Source organism: Oncorhynchus mykiss, chromosome 14, assembly GCF_057628025.1.
Source record: "Oncorhynchus mykiss isolate SJ-2025 chromosome 14, ASM5762802v1, whole genome shotgun sequence".
Taxonomy (NCBI): Eukaryota; Metazoa; Chordata; class Actinopteri; order Salmoniformes; family Salmonidae; genus Oncorhynchus; species Oncorhynchus mykiss.
The window spans coordinates 32,717,654-32,734,577 of NC_143035.1; positions in this window are offsets into that span (position 1 = coordinate 32,717,654).

Genomic DNA, 16,924 nt, shown 5'->3' on the forward strand with positions numbered 1-16,924 from the left:
GGGGTACGCAGCTGGAGGTTGAATGTTTGAAGGGGTACGGGACTATAACAAGTTTGGGAACCTCTTCTTTATAGTATTACTCTAAAGAACAGATATACTGTAATTAGATGACACACTGACTGAGGTGTGAACAGGAGCACTAACAAACTTTCCTGATTTAGCATCTCTCTCTCGTTTTCTCTCCTTCTCAACCACCCACCCACCCACCCACACACACCCACACGCACACACATACGCACCCGCACACACACACACACACACACACACACACACACACACACACACACACACACACACACACACACACACTTCGTTTATCTGTGATCATGTGTGTGTGTGTCTCCCTTTGTCATTGTTTCCATTATGACTTTCAAACTTGTGCATCTCAAGAAATTCTAGTGCGCAATTTATGCAAGACAAATTCCTGTGGAAATAGATCTCTGTTATTAAATCCTCTCCTTCTAGTCTCTCCCATTTGCTCTCCTAAGAAAGGAATGAGGAAGGAGAGGAAGGAGGAATCTGATGTGGTGCAGAAAGTAGGAAGGACACTGAGTAATGTCTCCAGCTGTGTGTGTGAGTGTGTATTTGTGTGTGTGTTTGTGTGTGTGTGTCCAGCTGTGTCAGTCAGGCTGAGTCACTGTGTTCTCCTGTACTCTCCTGGCACCTGGGAGCAGCATACATCATTGTCATCATCTGTCCTTGTGTGTGTGTGTGTGTGTGTGTGTGTGTGTGTGTGTGTGTGTGTGTGTGTGTGTGTGTGTGTGTGTGTGTGTGTGTGTGTGTGTGTGTGTGTGTGTGTGCGCGTGCGTGCGTGCGTGCGTGCGTGTGTGTGTGTGTGTGTTTGTGTGTGTGTGTGTGTGTGTGACAAATGCACTGTGTAATAAGAACTGACAGGAGTCTCTAAATAGACACCGGGAAATATAGTATCTCTCCAGTTGTTATAGTCTAGTTCTCTCCAGTTGTTATAGTATCTCTCCAGTTGTTATAGTTTCTCTCCAGTTGTTATAGTCTAGTTCTCTCCAGTTGTTATAGTCTAGTTCTCTCCAGTTGTTATAGTATAGTTCTCTACAGTTGTTATAGTCTAGTTCTCTCCAGTTGTTATAGTCTAGTTCTCTCCAGTTGTTATAGTCTAGTTCTCTCCAGTTGTTATAGTCTAGTTCTCTCCAGTTGTTATAGTCTAGTTCTCTCCAGTTGTTATAGTCTAGTTCTCTCCAGTTGTTATAGTCTAGTTCTCTCCAGTTGTTATAGTCTAGTTCTCTCCAGTTGTTATAGTCTAGTTCTCTCCAGTTGTTATAGTCTAGTTCTCTCCAGTTGTTATAGTCTAGTTCTCTCCAGTTGTTATAGTCTAGTTCTCTCCAGTTGTTATAGTCTAGTTCTCTCCAGTTGTTATAGTCTAGTTCTCTCCAGTTGTTATAGTCTAGTTCTCTCCAGTTGTTATAGTCTAGTTCTCTACAGTTGTTATAGTCTAGTTCTCTCCAGTTGTTATAGTCTAGTTCTCTCCAGTTGTTATAGTCTAGTTCTCTCCAGTTGTTATAGTCTAGTTCTCTCCAGTTGTTATAGTCTAGTTCTCTCCAGTTGTTATAGTCTAGTTCTCTCCAGTTGTTATAGTCTAGTTCTCTCCAGTTGTTATAGTCTAGTTCTCTCCAGTTGTTATAGTCTAGTTCTCTCCAGTTGTTATAGTCTAGTTCTCTCCAGTTGTTATAGTCTAGTTCTCTCCAGTTGTTATAGTCTAGTTCTCTCCAGTTGTTATAGTCTAGTTCTCTCCAGTTGTTATAGTCTAGTTCTCTCCAGTTGTTATAGTCTAGTTCTCTCCAGTTGTTATAGTCTAGTTCTCTACAGTTGTTATAGTCTAGTTCTCTCCAGTTGTTATAGTCTAGTTCTCTCCAGTTGTTATAGTCTAGTTCTCTCCAGTTGTTATAGTCTAGTTCTCTCCAGTTGTTATAGTCTAGTTCTCTCCAGTTGTTATAGTGTCTCTCCAGTTGTTATAGTCTAGTTCTCTCCAGTTGTTATAGTCTAGTTCTCTCCAGTTGTTATAGTGTCTCTCCAGTTGTTATAGTCTAGTTCTCTCCAGTTGTTATAGTCTAGTTCTCTCCAGTTGTTATAGTCTAGTTCTCTCCAGTTGTTATAGTCTAGTTCTCTCCAGTTGTTATAGTCTAGTTCTCTCCAGTGTAGTTAGTATAGCAGTTTCATAAATACACACCATTATATTAGATCAATTATTATATTAGATAAATCATTATCTGAGATAAATCATTATCTCATATAAATCATTGTATATCGATAAATCATTATATTAAATCAATCAATTTATATTTTGATAAATCATTATATTCTACTAATCATTATATTAGTTCAATTATTATATATCGATAAATCATTATATTAGATACATTGTTATATTATACTAATCATTACATTAGTTAAATCATTATATATCAATAAATCATTATATTAGATAAATCATTATATTATACTAATCCTTATATTAGATAAATCATTATATATTGATAAATCATTATATATCAATAAATCATATATTAGTTAAATCATTATATATCAATAAATCATTATATTAGATAAATCATTATATTATACTAATCCTTATATTAGATAAATCATTATATATTGATAAATCATTATATATCAATAAATCATATATTAGTTAAATCATTATATATCGATAAATCATTATATTAGGTAAATCATCATATTATATTAATCATTATATTAGATAAATCATTATATATACTAATCATTATATTAGTTAAATCATTATATATCAATAAATCATTATATTAGATAAATCATTATATTAGATAAATCATTATATTATACTAATCCTTATATTAGTTAAATCATTATATATCGATAAATCATTATATCAGTTAAATCATTAGTTATCGATAAATCATTATATTAGATAATTCATTATATATCGATACATCATTATATTAGATAAATCATCATATTATATTAATCATTATATTAGTTAAATCATTATATATACTAATCATTATATTAGATGAAACATTATATTAGATAAATCATTATATTAGATAAATCATTATATTAGATAAATCATTATTTATCGATAAATTGTTATGTTAGATAAATCATTTTCTATATCGATAAATGATGATATTATATAAATCATTATATTAGATGAAACATTATATTAGATAAATCATTATATTAGATAAATCATTATATTAGATAAATCATTATTTATCGATAAATTGTTATGTTAGATAAATCATTTTCTATATCGATAAATGATGATATTATATAAATCATTATATTAGATGAAACATTATATTAGATAAATCATTATATTAGATAAATCATTATATTAGATAAATCATTATTTATCGATAAATTGTTATGTTAGATAAATCATTTTCTATATCGATAAATGATGATATTATATAAATCATTATATTAGATGAAACATTATATTAGATAAATCATTATATTAGATAAATCATTATATTATATAAATCATTATATTAGATGAAACATTATATTAGATAAATCATTATATTATATAAATCATTAAATTATATAAATCATTATATTAGATGAAACATTATATTAGATAAATCATTATATTATATAAATCATTATATTAGATGAATCATTATATTAGATAAATCATTATATTCGACAAATCATTATATTAGATAAATCATTATATTATATAAATCATTATATTAGATAAATCATTATATTATATAAATCATTATATTAGATGAATCATTATATTAGATAAATCATTATATTCGACAAATCATTATATATCAATAAATCAATATATTACACAAATCATTACATATCGATAAATCATGATATAAAATAAATCATTATATTATCCTAATCATTATATAAAATAAATCATTATATTATCCTAATCATTATATTAGATAAATCATTATATTAGATACATCATTATATTAGATAAATCATTATATATTGATAAATCATAATATTAGATCAATCGTTATATTAGATAAATCATTATATTAGATAAATCATTATATTAGATAAATCATTATATTAGATACATCATTATATTAGATACATCATTATATTAGATACATCATTATATTAGATACATCGTTAGACCGGGTGCGTTCCAAATGGAAATGTATTCCCTACACAGTGCACTACTTTTGACCAGAGCCCTATGACAATTCCACATTTATATTTCCCCATTGCGGTATATCACAGTAAAGTATTGGCTTTACCAAGTTGTGAGGGGCGGGAAAAACAAACTGGATTTTCAAACTTAAGTCATTCCATAGACTGTCGTCACCAAAATGCGTCCCAAATGACACTCTATTCTCATGTACTGGTCAAAAGTAGTGTACATCAGCAAATCAAACAAAAAAAGGAAATGCCTTCAAAAAATAATGAAGGAATGGATGACGACCTTCTCTATTATCTTTGTTGATCTGAATCTGCTGTTACAGGTTATATATCCCCAGGGGAGAGCAAACATTTCCTGTTATAGGTTATATATCCCCAGGGGAGAGCAAACATTTCCTGTTATAGGTTATATATCCCCAGGGGAGAGCAAACATTTCCTGTTACAGGATATATATCCCCAGGGGAGAGCAAACATTTCCTGTTACAGGATATATATCCACAGGGGAGAGCAAACATTTCCTGTTACAGGTTATATATCCCCAGGGGAGAGCAAACATTTCCTGTTACAGGATATATATCCCCAGGGGAGAGCAAACATTTCCTGTTACAGGTTATATATCCACAGGGGAGAGCAAACATTTCCTGTTACAGGTTATATATCCACAGGGGAGAGCAAACATTTCCTGTTACAGGATACATATCCCCAGGGGAGAGAAAACATTTCCTGTTACAGGATACATATCCCCTGGGGAGAGAAAACATTTCCTGTTACAGGATACATATCCCCATGGGAGAGAAAACATTTCCTGTTACAGGATACATATCCCCTGGGGAGAGAAAACATTTCCTGTTACAGGATACATATCCCCATGGGAGAGAAAACATTTCCTGTTACAGGATACATATCCCCATGGGAGAGAAAACATTTCCTGTTACAGGATACATATCCCCATGGGAGAGCAAACATTTCCTGTTACAGGATACATATCCCCAGGGGAGAGAAAACATTTCCTGTTACAGGATACATATCCCCAGGAGAGATCATATGTTTCCATCCTTTAAAAATTATGACAAAAGGAGGTATACTACAAAGCAATAGCAACTTGACTAAATATTTAGAAATACCTTTTTATTTTTAAGAAACATGAGCTTAAAATAGGCTTGATTAACCCAACAACCTATTGAAACACAAAATCTGTAGTTATTTCTGGTTGTTACAGTTTTTTACAATCACTTTGGCACTAATTTCAGAACCGTGTGTTTCAAAACTCTAGACACAAAACTCAAAACGGCCATCACGTGTAACACAGGCTGTCCAATGTTTAAAACATGGCATTGTGCATTCATATCTTTAAAGAAACCTTGCACTTGCAGAATCATTGGTTCAAATAACTCATTTATCATGAAATACCATAGGAACGTTAATTTAGATCACCCACACACAAGATTCCGATAGTTTCACTGTATAGTTGTTCGTACAATCATTACATATTGTAGTACAAAATATGTGATACATGTTTCATTATGGTACTACACTAAAGACATCACTGTAAAAGGACTAGTAGAGAGAATACTACAGACACAGTGGAAACATTGAACAAAATATGACATTTATTGATGAAATACAATAAAATCACAACATAGGTTTCTTTGAATCAAAGCAAAAATAATTAGCTACAAAAAAAAGAAAAAAACTACAGTAAAACGTCAACTGTAGTTTTCCTCACCTGGCTTACTGTAAAACATCACTGTAGTGTTCCTCACCTGGCTTACTGTAAAACATCACTGTAGTGTTCCTCACCTGGCTTACTGTAAAACATCACTGTAGTGTTCCTCACCTGGCTTACTGTAAAACATCACTGTAGTGTTCCTCACCTGGCTTACTGTAAAACATCACTGTAGTGTTCCTCACCTGGCTTACTGTAAAACATCACTGTAGTGTTCCTCACCTGGCTTACTGTAAAACATCACTGTAGTGTTCCTCACCTGGCTTACTGTAAAACATCACTGTAGTGTTCCTCACCTGGCTTACTGTAAAACATCACTGTAGTGTTCCTCACCTGGCTTACTGTAAAAAGCAAAACAAAGGATTGATTACTGTACTTCTATATTTCCATCAACCCTGTCTTGTGGATTTGGCCATAGGTTCTCATCCACATCACAATGGATGTTTTCACTAGCCAAACATCTTGGGAAGAATCTTCGGGCGAATCCAGGCCTGACACTGGTCTGCCGTGATGTCATTGCATGGTGAATCCAGGCCTGACACTGGTCTGCCGTGATGTCATTGCATGGTGAATCCAGGCCTGACACTGGTCTGCCGTGATGTCATTGCATGTGTCATCCATGGCCTGGAGAAGGGTGGCTTGTTCGTGAGGGCGCCTATCATATACCTTCTACCTCCATGTGGAGAAAAAAATTCTCAATCGGGTTAAGGAAAGGAGAGTATGGAGGTAAGTACAGGGGGGTAAATTGATTGTGGTTGGGCCTGAAACCATGCTTGCACCATTCTGAGCATGGTGGAACCTGACATTATCCCACACAATGACATAGGTCATGCCATCAGCTCTACAGACCTGATTTAGCTCATCAAGGAAGGTTATATTCGAACAGCGAATCATGTGGCTGCCTGCAACTCAATATATAGAGTATATAGAGAGCTTTAGATGTTGTTCGACCAAACACTAGAACAGGCAAGATGCGTAATCTAAGCAACTTTGACCGTGGTATGATTGTTGATGCCACACATGGTGATTACAGCATCTCAGAAACAGCTGCCTTCCTGGGATTTTTATGCACTACAGTCTCTAGAGTTTACAGAGAATGGTGCGATAAACAAAACACATTCAGTGAGCGGCAGTTCTGTGGGCAAAAACACCTTGTTAATGAGAGAGGTCAGAGGAGAATGTCCAGATTCATTCAAGCTGACAGAAAGGCCACAAAAGCTCAAATAACAGCTGTTTAAAACAGTGGTGTGCAGAATGGCATCTCTTAACGTACAACACCGTGAATAATTCAGGCTGTTGTGGAGGCAAAAGGGGGTCCTACCCAGTACTAGATAGGTGTACCTAATAAAGTGGCCGGTGAGTGTACAGTAATGTCAGATCTGAAAACATGGTCTGGAAAAGTGGTACATGGGACCATAGAGACAGTGTCTGATAAAGAATGATGATGAAATATTACATCCATAGATAATGTTGTCCAATTGGTTCATGTTCCACGGTAATTGGCGTCAAAGGATCTCGTTATCCTGAAACTTTCATGATCTAAACATGGAATATTGTTAGTCAGTTTCCGTAGAACTATGCATTAAGAGTAATGCAACAGTTACTTATCATTTTGATCAGTTGTATAAATTGATAGTTAGATCATTGTATTGAAATTAATAGACAGTTATCTCAGATGTAATGTGTGTCTGTGTGTGTCGGTGTGTGTTATCGGTGTGTCTGTGTGTGTCGGTGTGTGTTATCGGTGTGTCTGTGTGTGTGTGTGTGTGTATCGATGTGTGTGTGCGTGTGTGTGTGTTATCGGTGTGTCTGTGTGTGTCGGTGTGTGTTATCGGTGTGTCTGTGTGTGTCGGTGTGTGTTATCGGTGTGTCTGTGTGTGTATCGGTGTGTGTGTGCGTGTGTGTGTGTTATCGGTGTGTCTGTGTGTGTCGGTGTGTGTTATCGGTGTGTGTGTGTGTGTGTATTAACAGCCTCTGCAGACTTTATCAAAGTGATTTATCAGATCACTGTACTCTGACCAGAGAGAAACATAAAGAGAGAGACCGACAAATTCTTATCTATTTCACTTGCTTTGGCAATGTAAACACATGTCACATAAAGACACATAAAGACCTTAAATTGAATTGAATTGAAATTGAAAGAGAGAAAAAGAGAGGAGAGAGAACAAGTTACTCTGAATCAATCATCACACCTTCAAATGCTAGCTAGCCTCCTACCACATAGCAATCACAGTAAGTGATGGAGAGATGGAAGGATGGAGAGATGGAAGGATTTAGCATGTATCATTTTACAGTAGCTACTTCAGCCGGACAACAACAACAACAAAATATAAAACGTTGCTTTAACATTTCATCAAGATTGACTTTGCAGTTGGAATCACATGCAGTAGTTGTCCAGCAAGACAGTGAATCATTTGATTGGACCATGGATGAACCAATAAGGAAATGTAGGCAGGAGTTGTTGCAAGGCCAAGCACAGCGGAAACACATTAGGAAGTCTGTAATGTGTCTTATACTCTCGTTGACTGTGTGGGACCTCATATCAAAAACTTCTTGGCAGGTGCATAGGGCCAATACACCCCCCCCCCCCCCCCCCCCCCTGTTAAATATGCATTGGTACTCTGCTGACAGAGGCAAATATTTTTCTGGAAGTTGCTTTGTAAGTTTTTCCACCAAGCCTTCAACAACGCAACCACCCAGGGAACATTTCAGTACACCATATTGAAGCAGTCAGGTTTGACGATGCAATGGGGAAAGTTTTGTGCACACAGGCTTGATAGTTTGACAGTTTGTCAAAACAGCCATCAAGGAGGATACACATTTTAGCAGCAGATAATTTTAAGTAGATTATGCAGAGAGTTGAGGACAGAGAAGTTGGATAGATTGGAGGGATGGAGAGTTTGTAGTAACTGCCTGGAGAGACGGAGAGATGGAGGGAAAGATGGATGGAGGGATGGAGAGATGGAGAGATGGAGAGATGGAGGGATGGAGGGATGGAGGGATGGAGAGATGGAGGGATGGAGGGATGGAGGGAGAGAGGGAGCGGTGGAGAGAGAGATGCAGGGATGCAGGGATGGAGAGATGGAGGGATGGAGGGATGGAGGGAGAGAGGGAGTGGTGGAGGGAGGGATGGAGGGATGGAGGGATGGAGGGGTGGAGGGGTGGAGTGATGAGGGGATGGAGGGATGGAGAGATGGAGGGATGGAGGGATGGAGAGATGGAGGGATGGAGAGATGGAGGGATGGAGGGAGAGAGGGAGCGGTGGAGGGATGGAGGGATGAAGGAATGGAGGGATGGAGGGAGAGATGGAGGGATGGAGAGATGGAGGGATGGAGGAATGGAGGGATGGAGGAATGGAGGGATGGAGGGATGGAGGGAGAGATGGAGGGATGGAGGCATGGAGGAATGGAGGGATGGAGAGATGGAGGGATGGAGGAATGGAGGGATGGAGGGATGGAGGGATGGAGGGAGAGATGGAGGGATGGAGGCATGGAGGAATGGAGGGATGGAGTGATGGAGGGATGGAGGGATAGAGGGATAGAGGGATAGAGGGATGGAGGGATTGTAGAAACAGGCCTGGAGAGATGGAAGGATGTAGGGATAGAGGGATAGAGGGATAGAGGGATGGAGGGATTGTAGAAACAGGCCTTTAGAGATGGAAGGATGTAGGGATAGAGGGATGGAGGGAGAGGGATGGAGGGGTTTCAGTAAAAGGACTGGAGAGATGGAGGGATGGAAAGAAAGAGGGATGGAGGATTTTCAGCGAAAGCCCTGGAGAGGTGGAGATATGTGGTTTCCAGTTTACACAAAGTCCAGTGTTCATTGACGGCCATCGTGATATCGGCTTGAGGGGGAATATACACGGCTGGGACTATAACCTAAAATAACTGTCTTGGGAGGTAATATGATTGGCGATTGATTTTGATACATCCCTATATACATCCCTATATATCCCATATATACATCCCTATATATCCCATTGATACATCCCTATATACATCCCTATATACATCACTATATACATCCATATAAGCATCCCTATATACATCCCTATATACATCCCTATATACACCATATATACATCCTATATACATCACTATATACATCCATATAAGCATCCCTATATACATCACTATATACATCCCTATATACATCCCTATATACATCACTATATACATCCATATAAGCATCCCTATTTACATCACTATATACATCCCTATATACATCCCTATATACACCATATATACATCCCTATATACATCCTTATATACATCCTTATATACATCACTATATACATCCATATAAGCATCCCTATTTACATCACTATATACATCCCTATATACATCCATACATGCATCCCTATATACATCCATATAAGCATCCCTATTTACATCACTATATACATCCCTATATACATCACTATATACATCCATATAAGCATCCCTATATACATCACTATATACATCCCTATATACATACCTATATACACCATATATACATCCCTATATACATCCTTATATACATCCTTATATACATCACTATATACATCCATATAAGCATCCCTATTTACATCACTATATACATCCCTATATACATCCATACATGCATCCCTATATACATCCATATAAGCATCCCTATTTACATCACTATATACATCCCTATATACATCACTATATACATCCATATAAGCATCCCTATATACATCACTATATACATCCCTATATACATACCTATATACACCATATATACATCCCTATATACACCATATATACATCCCTATATACATCCCTATATACATCACCATATACATCCCTATATACACCATATATACATCCCTATATACATCACTATGTACATCCCTATATACATCCCATTATACATCACTATATACATCCCTATTTACATCCCTATATACACCATATATACATACATCCCTATATACATCACTATATACAATATATATACAAAAGTTTGTGTACAGCCCTTCAAATTAGTGGATGCAGCTATTTCAACCACACCCTTGCTGACTGGTGTATAAAATCCAGCACACAGCTCTGCAATATCCATAGACAAACACTGGCAGTAGAATGGCCTTACTGAAGAGCTCAGTGACTTCCCTGCTAAAGCTGCACCAGTCAGCTGTAAGTGCTGTTATTGTGAAGTGGAAACATATACATCCGTTTGGACATCCCTATATACATCCCTATATACACCCCTATGTACATATCCTTCTAATTTATGGCTTGGTTCTTGCTCTGACATACATGTCACCTGTGGGAATTTAGATAGACAGGTGTGTGCCTTTCTAAATCATGTCCAATCAAATGATTTTACCACAGGTGGATTCCAATCAAGTTGTAGAAACATCTCAAGGATGATCAATGGAAACTGGATGCACCTGAGCTCAATTTTGAGTCTCAGAGCAAAGGGTCTGAATAACAATGTAAATAAGGTATTTCTGTTATTGTTAGTTTTTTTATTTACAAAAATGTCTAAAAACCTGTCTTGGTTTTGTCACTATGAGGTATTGTGTGTAGATTGACGGGGGGGGGGGGATTTTTTTTCCATCTATCTTAGAATAAGGCTATAACGTAACTGGTCTAGTCTGGTCTAGTCTAGTCTGGTCTAGTCTAGTCTGGTCTAGTCTGGTCTAGTCTAGTCTGGTCTGGTCTGGTCTAGTCTGGTCTAGTCTAGTCTAGTCTAGTCTGGTCTAGTATAGTCTGGTCTAGTCTAGTCTAGTCTGGTCTAGTCTAGTCTGGTCTGGTCTAGTCTAGTCTGGTCGGATCTATATACTTTCCGAATGCACTGGACTTCTTTTTAAAGTACATACTTATATGACTGTATTTGTTACCAAGTGAGTCCATACTTCAGGAACATGTTATAATTTAATTTACATTACATATATCAAAAGGTCTTACTTTGATGTTCAAGTTTTACCCTGTTAGGAACCTCCTGGTAGCCTGGTTCCTCTCTAGGTTTCTTCCTAGGTTTTGGCCTTTCTAGGGAGTTTTTCCTAGCCACCGTGCTTCTACACCTGCATTGCTTGCGGTTTGGGGTTTTAGGCTGGGTTTCTGTACAGCACTTTGAGATATCAGCTGATGTAAGAAGGGCTATATAAATTCATTTGATTTGATTTGATCCTGCTTTACAGACCACGTTAGGCCTGCAAGTCACATGTTGCTGGCTTGTAAAGTGATGTGTAATTCCTATTGGAATCCAGTTACTTCCAGCAGGGAAAGAGAGAGGGGGAAAAGAGAGAGAGAGAGAGGGGAGAGAGAGAGAGATTACTCTCTCTGCCTTTTATAATGGGTATAGATGAGTGTCCAGTGTAAATCCCTAGAAGCCGACATTCCAGTCTCCTTAACTCCCTATCACAGATGAAGCATTACTGGACCAATCCTTCGGACACTTCGTAGAGTGTGTGTGTGTCTGCTGTAAAGTAATCCCTTGTTGTACTCAGCAGGGACAGTTGACTCTGGCCAGACCAGACCAAACTAGACTACAGTAGACTAGGCCAGACCAGACTAGACTAGACTAGACTAGACTAGGCCAGACCAGACCAGACTAGACTAGACTAGGCCAGACCAAACCAAACTAGACTAGACTAGGCCAGACCAGACTAGACCTGACTATGATTTGAACTCTCTAACTGTGAGTGACAGTAAACTCGTTGTATTATTTATTTCGCCGCTGAACTGAACCAAGTTGATGAACAGCATTTTAAATAGGAAGTAAAATTCCTTTATCATCATCTGAGGTGCCTGAGGGAGAATAGGAATATTCATAGAGGAAGTGTAGCGTTTGTGTGCGTCAGCTCCACTGTAGCTATCACTCTCAGTCTGGACTGGGGGAGATGACTAAATGTATGACAAGTCATTTGTCTACTCCTGCTGAGACTGAACAAACTCAGACATCTCTCTCTACCCACCCCTCTTTCTGCCTCCCTCTCTCTCCCCCTCAGACATCTCTCTCTACCCCTCTGTCTGCCTCCCTCTCTCTCCCCCTCAGACATCTCTCGCTCTCTCTCTGCCTTCCTCTCTCTCCCCCTCAAACATATCTCTCTACCCCTCTTTCTGCCTCCCTCTCTCTCCCCCTCAGACATCTCTCTCTCTCTCTGCCTTCCTCTCTCTCCCCCTCAAACATATCTCTCTACCCCTCTGTCTGCCTTCCTCTCTCTCCCCCTCAGACATATGTCCCTCCCCCTCCCTCTCCCTCCCCTTCAGACATATATCTCTCCCCCTCTCTCTTTCTTTGTCTCTCTCTCCTTTTCTCCCATAACTACCAGCTCAGCTGATGACTCAACAGATCACATATTATCATAACCATGAGTCATGGTCTCCGCAGGGCAGGAACCCTCAGTGGGATTGACTCAAAGGGTGGCACGGCCTCACACAGAGACGGCTGTTTGAAATAACAACGTTGGATGCCCGACAGAGAGCTGTTAGCCAGGTATTGGACAATTTTTGGTAATTTCCTCGCCAGTCAAACAAGACATTGTACGAGTTGACTAAAGCAGAAACACTCTGGCACTCAGACTACAGCCCTATTTAGGCTAATATATAAAACACACAGATGCTAAATCAAGTTGACTTGTAAAGATGAGGACCAAGAGCAAGAGAGGGAGTGTGGTAATGTAGTGTCCACAACTAAAGATTCATTGTGGAATCTGAATTTAAAAAACAAGTATCCTGAATGCATAATGGTGTACTTACATATGCTAAAAGAAAGGAACGAGATGGGTAGATAACTAAGTGAGTCATTATAGCAAAAATATTTATAAAATAAAAATCTGATCTCTTAAACATTGCCTTCATTTTTGTTGTATTATCTATACAATAGGCCATACCTGATTTTGGCCCAACAGGTCTGGCATATTCCCGTGTTCAAGAACCTTTCTGTTTTGATTAGGTTATTTTGCATAAAAACCTTTAGGCCTACCTATAGAAAATTAAGAAATGAAAACTCTGCGTCTCAGCCCAGCCTGGCAGGAGTAGCCAAATGGATATTGTCCGCTGCTGGCCTCTTCTCCAGGCACCATGGCATGAGCCTGAAACCCCAGACTCACCAAACTCATTTCTAAATTAATTCTAAAAATGAATTCAAAGGCACTAATAAGTCATTTTTAGTTGAATTGTATTTAATTCTGAGTAAATCACAGCCTACATGCGCAATTTATAGACTATAAGGATTTAATACAATAAAATGTTTAAATGCTGAACGCTTTCTGTCCCTACCAGCCTGTTGCGTCACAATCACAAATGCTTCACGATGTATTTCTTTGTAGGCTATAGCCTTGAATTAATTCAAATAATATTGTTAGGAGTGTGTATTGGAGAAGAAGTCAGGTGCAGGAGAACAGAGTGTAGTGAACAGGCAAATTTTTTATTCCGGTGCAAAATGACAGCACAAAGTAACATAAAATGTGCCCAAACACGGAACATAGACCAAAAGTAATGCGCGTAACAATATCCACAATTCCAAAATACACATAACACAAACAATCCTACACAAAGACATGATGGAGGAACAGAGGAATAAATACATATGGATTGATTGGGGAATGAAAACCAGGTGTGCAGGGAACAAGACAAAACAAATGGATACATGAAAAATGGAGCCTTGGTCAGGAGACTTGGTCTGACTCCACGGTGCCAGAACCGGCCGGTACCCAATAGACACTGAAAGGGGGAGAGGTTAGTGGAGGAGTGGTGGAGCGAGTTCTGCACCATCTCTGCCCAGGGCACGAACGCTGCCGACTCCCCTGGCCGGTCCTGGCAATAGGACCACAGAAACTTGCCCACATCCTGGTTCACTCTCTCCACCTGCCCATTACTCTCGGGGTGGAAAGAGACCCCCAAACGTTCCATGAACGACTTCCAGACTCTCGAAGTGAACTGGGGACCCCAATCAGACACTATATCCTGAGGCACCCCGTAGTGCCGGAAGACGTGTGTAAACAGGGCCTTTGCAGTTTGTAGGGCCGTAGGGAGACCGGGCAGAGGGATGAGACGACAGGACAGGACAGGTGTTCCCCTGTGAGGGAGGAAGATCCGTTAGAAAATCAACCGACAGGTGTGACCAAGGCCGTTGTGGAACGGGTAAGGGATGTAGCTTACCTTTGGGCAGGTGTCTAGGAGCCTTACACTGGCCGCCCGAACAAGGAGAGGAGCCGACTTCGGCGGAAGTCGTGGCAAATATAGCATTAAATAATTCACTTTAGACTCTTTGTCTGGCTCCTAACATATTTAGAGTGTTTATGTGCTGTTTAATATGACATTTAGCCTTGCCACGATGGTAACAAGAATGCGTAATAGTTTTTTTTATTATACCCCAAATTACAGTGTGCCGTGTAAAGGCAAGGGGACGAAGACCAAACAAACACGTAACAAAAACACAGGGTTGAAACCCAAACAAAAGAGCGAGGAGCTCCTCGAATAAATAACACAATGATTAACACACGGGACGAGACCCGTAAATCATCTGCACAATCCATAAGGGCACGAAAGCCAAAACACACAGCACAGGTACCCACACGCACCAACGGACATTGTAACAATAATCAACAGACAATGGAAACCAAGGTCACACTTATACAAGTACTAATCAGTGGGAATAGGCAACAGGTGTGCATGATGAAAGTTCCGGAGGGATTATTATTTATTCAAATACTTTTTGTTTAAATCTTCAGAGTGGCACAGAAGTCTAAGGTACTGCATCTCAGCGCTAGAGGAATCACTATAGACCCTAGTTCAATTCCAGGCTGCATCACAACTGGCCATGATTGGGAGTCCCATAGGGCGGCGCACAATTGGCCCAGTGTAAATATTAGTCCACAGGGAGAAGCACGAGATTGAACTTCACTCAACTTTCTAGAGCAGTGGCCACCAACTGGTCGATCTCAAAGGCATTCCTAGTCTATCGCCTTGTGTTCCTATTTTTTTATTTGTGTCATGCTGTTGTCGGTAGGTGCACCTGATTCAGCTGCCCTGTGCACCTGGTAGGCCAACTGTTGTCATTTTGAACCATTTCATGTGTCTGAAGGTACAAATTCTGCCTTCCCGGCAGGCCCTGACAGTCAATCAAATGCACTATAAACCGGATGGTTCCGATTACTGTGTCTGACTGAGTTTCGCCATCAGCTGGAAGACAGTGTCCCTTTTTGGTCGTCAGTGGAGGAAAGGGAGAACAGAGAGATGCCTCAGTCTGCTGCTCTCTCCTTCCACTGAGACTGACCATCAGTCTGCTGCTCTCTCCTTCCACTGAGACTGACCCTCAGTCTGCTGCTCTCAGCCCTCCGCTGAGACTGACCATCAGTCTGCTGCTCTCTCCTTCCACTGAGACTGACCATCAGTCTGCTGCTCTCTCCTTCCACTAAGACTGACCATCAGTCTGCTGCTCTCAGCCCTCCGCTGAGACTGACCATCAGTCTGCTGCTCTCTCCTTCCACTGAGACTGACCATCAGTCTGCTGCTCTCTCCTTCCACTGAGACTGACCCTCAGTCTGCTGCTCTCTCCTTCCACTGAGACTGACCATCAGTCTGCTGCTCTCTCCTTCCACTGAGACTGACCATCAGTCTGCTGCTCTCTCCTTCCACTGAGACTGACCATCAGTCTGCTGCTCTCTCCTTCCACTGAGACTGACCATCAGTCTGCTGCTCTCTCCTTCCACTGAGACTGACCATCAGTCTGCTGCTCTCTCCTTCCACTGAGACTGACCATCAGTCTGCTGCTCTCTCCTTCCACTGAGACTGACCATCAGTCTGCTGCTCTCTCCTTCCACTGAGACTGACCATCAGTCTGCTGCTCTCTCCTTCCACTGAGACTGACCATCAGTCTGCTGCTCTCTCCTTCCACTGAGACTGACCCTCAGTCTGCTGCTCTCTCCTTCCACTGAGACTGACCCTCAGTCTGCTGCTCTCTCCTTCCACTGAGACTGACCCTCAGTCTGCTGCTCTCTCCTTCCACTGAGACTGACCCTCAGTCTGCTGCTCTCTCCTTCCACTGAGACTGACCCTCAGTCTGCTGCTCTCTCCTTCCACTGAGACTGACCC